Below are 3,503 nucleotides of genomic sequence, written 5' to 3'. Positions count from 1 at the left end.
TAGAGACAGGGTTTTGCCAGGTTGCCTAGGCTGGTCTGAAACTCCTGAGCTCAAGTGATCTCCCTGTCTTAGCCTCCCAAACTGCTGGGATTACAGGCGTGAGCCCTCATCCCCAGTCTTCTGCTTTCTTCAACTTCTTTCCCAAGTTCTCTCAACTCACATTTTATATCCTCCTGTTGCCCTGCCATCTCTTTTCTGACTTCTTACCATTACTGCTTTGTAATCTTCTTTTGTAGAACTATTTACAGCTTGACTCAAGTCTAAAAAATAGATGGTGAAATACTGGGTCACAATTTTCATCTGCTGTGTAGCAACACTTCACTATTGACTGTTCTCAGTGTTTGGGAAGTTTTGCTGCCATATCAGCTTCTTTTGTATTTTGCATAACAGAATAAACTGGATTTTCCTGAAGCAGCTATTAACACAGATTCCTGGGAACGGGAAGGAATGGAAATACAGGCTTCACAGGAAAAAGACTCTCTACTCCTTTGATGCTATAAGTAATGGTGTGTGGGCTCTTCTGCCGCTCTCCAACCAGTGCCCTGTGCATTGCCTTCTCCTGTATCCCCTGATCTAACTCATTTCTTTCTTTCAATCAACCTCAGATCAAGCTGCCACCAAAATGCAGATTTCTGTAAAAACCCTTATGGGGAAGACCATCACCCTCAAGACTGAACTCTCGGATACAACAGAAAATGTAAAGGCCAAGATCCAGGATAAGGAAAGAATTCGCCCTGATCAGCAAAGACTGATCTTTGACAGCAAACAATTGGAAGACAAACATAATTTGTCTAACAACATTCAAAAGGAGTCTACTCTTCATCTTGTGTTGAGACTTGGTGGTGGTGTTAAGGAATAAGTCTTATACCACTCCCAAGAGGAATAAGCACAAGAGAAAGAAGGTTAAGCTGGCTGTCCTGAAATACCATAAGGTGAATGAGAATGGTAAAATTAGTTGCCTTAGTCAGGAGTGCCCTTCAGATGAATGTGGTGCTGAAGTGTTTAAAAAAGCAAGCCACTTTGACAGATATTATTGTGGCAAATGTCTGGCTGACTGCTTGAACAAACCAAAAGATAAGCAGTTGTGTATGAATTAATACATTTTTTGGCCAGGTGCAGTGGCTCACGCCTGTAATCCCAGCACTCTGGGATGGGGGTGAATTACCTGAGGTCAGGAGTTCAAGACCAGCCTGGCCAATTTGGTGAAACCTCACCTCTACTAAAAATAAAAAAGTTAGCTGGGCTTTGTGGCACACACCTATTAATCCCAGCTACTTGGGAGGCTGGGGGAGGAGAATCACTTGAACTCAGGAAGGCAGAGGTTGTAGTGAGCTGAGATCGTGCCATTGCACTAAAGCCTGGGTGACAGCAAGACTCCACCTCAAAATAAATAAATAAATCATTTTTTAAAAAATACAGAGAAAAGCTAGTTCCTGTACATGGTTGCTCTGTGTGCACATGCGTGGTTTTGTACAGCCCTACTTTGTCTTTTCTGAATCAAATCAGGTACTTCTGCCACCATACCCTGTCATTACAAACAAGAGATTTAGCTTTTGAACTTCAATGTGAACCCCTCACTGGCAGTAAGTATATTTAAACTAATAGCTTCTGTCCCTTCTCAGATGTTTTTGATAGCCCTCAATATACATAATCTGGAGTTTATATATAATGTCTTTCAGTTCACTGAAAACAGAGGTTGATGCATTTTTCTTCTTTTTCACAATTTCTAGAGAAGATGCACATTTATGCATCTATGTTCATTCTAAAAGTATGATTATTAATTGCGTGTATGTTTAACTTATCATTGCTGTCTTCAAAGAGACAGAGAATCTCAATGCTGAAACTCACAGCACCATCCTGCTCCTTACAGTGTAACTTCAGGTAGTTGTAAAGTATTTTTTAAAAGCTTTTACATGGGAAATGATTATTGACGCATTATAATACAGTAAGTAAAACTTCAATCTGGCTGTATAATCAGAAACACATGGATTCTAATGCTAAGGTTGCCAATTACTAACTTGTGAATTAAATTCAGTAAACAAAAGTTTACTCTAAAACAAGTTCTTCTTGTTACAAATAATATATAAATTCTATTGTGTGCTGTAAGTCCATATAACGGTATCAGACATCTATTAATGAAGAAAACACATTCTGGTAAGAATATAGAAACTTCATTACCAAACAGTATTATAAAGAAAGCATTCAGGAGAGTGAACAAGATAAGCTTACTATATAAAACATTTATCAAATAAATATTTACTGGTAATTCTTCATTAAGCATAAATGACCCTAACAACAATGGTAAATGACAGCAAACACCTGAGGTTGGGATATGGAAAAGATATCAAGAAGACATAAGACACATAAAAGGAAGCAATCAAATACTGAAGTCAAGCAACTACTGAGTTTACAACAGTGTCAAAAAAAAAAAAAAAATTGCAGTAGTAATGCATATGGCTCACTCAAGAACAACGTGTAGGCCAGGTGTGGTGGCTCACGCCTGTAATCTCAACACTTTGGGAGGCCAAGGTAGGTGAATCATCTGAGGTCAGGAGTTTGAGACCAGTCTGGCCAACATGGCAAAATGCTGTCTCTACCAAAAATACAAAAATTAGCTGGGCGTGGTGGTGCATGCCTGTAATCCCAGCTACTCAGGAGGCTCAGGCACAAGAATCACTTGAACCCAGAAGACAGAAGCTGCGGTGAGCTGAGCTCACACCACTGTACTCCAGCCTGGGCAACAGAGGGACACTTGGTCTCAAAAAAAAAAAAAAAGGAACAATATGTAGATGAGTTTGTCTAAGAAAGAATCTTATAACAGAAAAATGACAGCCAAAGCATAGAAGACTTGGAAAAGATTGTTCCATAGGTGACAGAGTAAAACCATGAAAAAAAAGACAGTGCCTAGTTCCTCCCCGCCCCCCACACCAATGCCAACGTAAAGTGAACTGAGAGATGAACAGAGTATGACAACACTGTAAAAATTCTGTCCTGGTAAATCTTCCACTGCCTTTGGCCCATTCCCTCTCATTAAAGAATATCCTTTTCCCCTACTTTCCTCTATCTGTGGTACACTCATTCCTCAACATACAGTTTATCTACCCCCACTGTCTCTGAACAGTCCTTCCAAATCATTTCAGCCCTAAGACTAGTTGCCTGTCTATTCTCAAGTAACTCATGTATTCATTCATTCAATAACATTTAACCTCATGCATTAATGATGGGATTATAAATTATGCAACCTTTTTTTGGAAAACATATTTGGCAACATTTACCAAACTTTAAAAGGCAAGGCCGGGCGCGGTGGCTCACGCCTGTAATCCCAGCACTTTGGGAGGCCGAGGCGGGTGGATCGCAAGGTCAAGAGATCGAGACCATCCTGGCCAACACGGTGAAACCCGTCTCTACTAAAACTACAAAAAATCAGCTGGGCATGGTGGCGCGTGCCTGTAATCCCAGCTACTCAGGAGGCTGAGGCAGGAGAATTGCCTGAACCCAGGAGG

General features: G+C 40.6%; 1 protein-coding gene and 1 pseudogene across 3 annotated transcripts in view; one reads left to right on the top strand and one right to left on the bottom strand.

Moving 5' to 3' along the window:
- FBXO11 (F-box protein 11) overlaps positions 1-3,503 on the bottom strand; it is a 98,472-nt gene that overhangs the window by 75,048 nt on the left and 19,921 nt on the right. The gene's annotated exons all lie outside the window — the stretch shown is intronic.
- On the top strand, positions 8-1,197 carry LOC108317820 (annotated as a pseudogene).

Source organism: Cebus imitator, unplaced genomic scaffold (assembly GCF_001604975.1).
Source record: "Cebus imitator isolate Cc_AM_T3 unplaced genomic scaffold, Cebus_imitator-1.0 Scaffold209, whole genome shotgun sequence".
Classification (NCBI taxonomy): domain Eukaryota; kingdom Metazoa; phylum Chordata; class Mammalia; order Primates; family Cebidae; genus Cebus; species Cebus imitator.
Note: the sequence above shows the minus strand (reverse complement) of the source record. Positions and strands in the feature narration are given on the sequence as shown.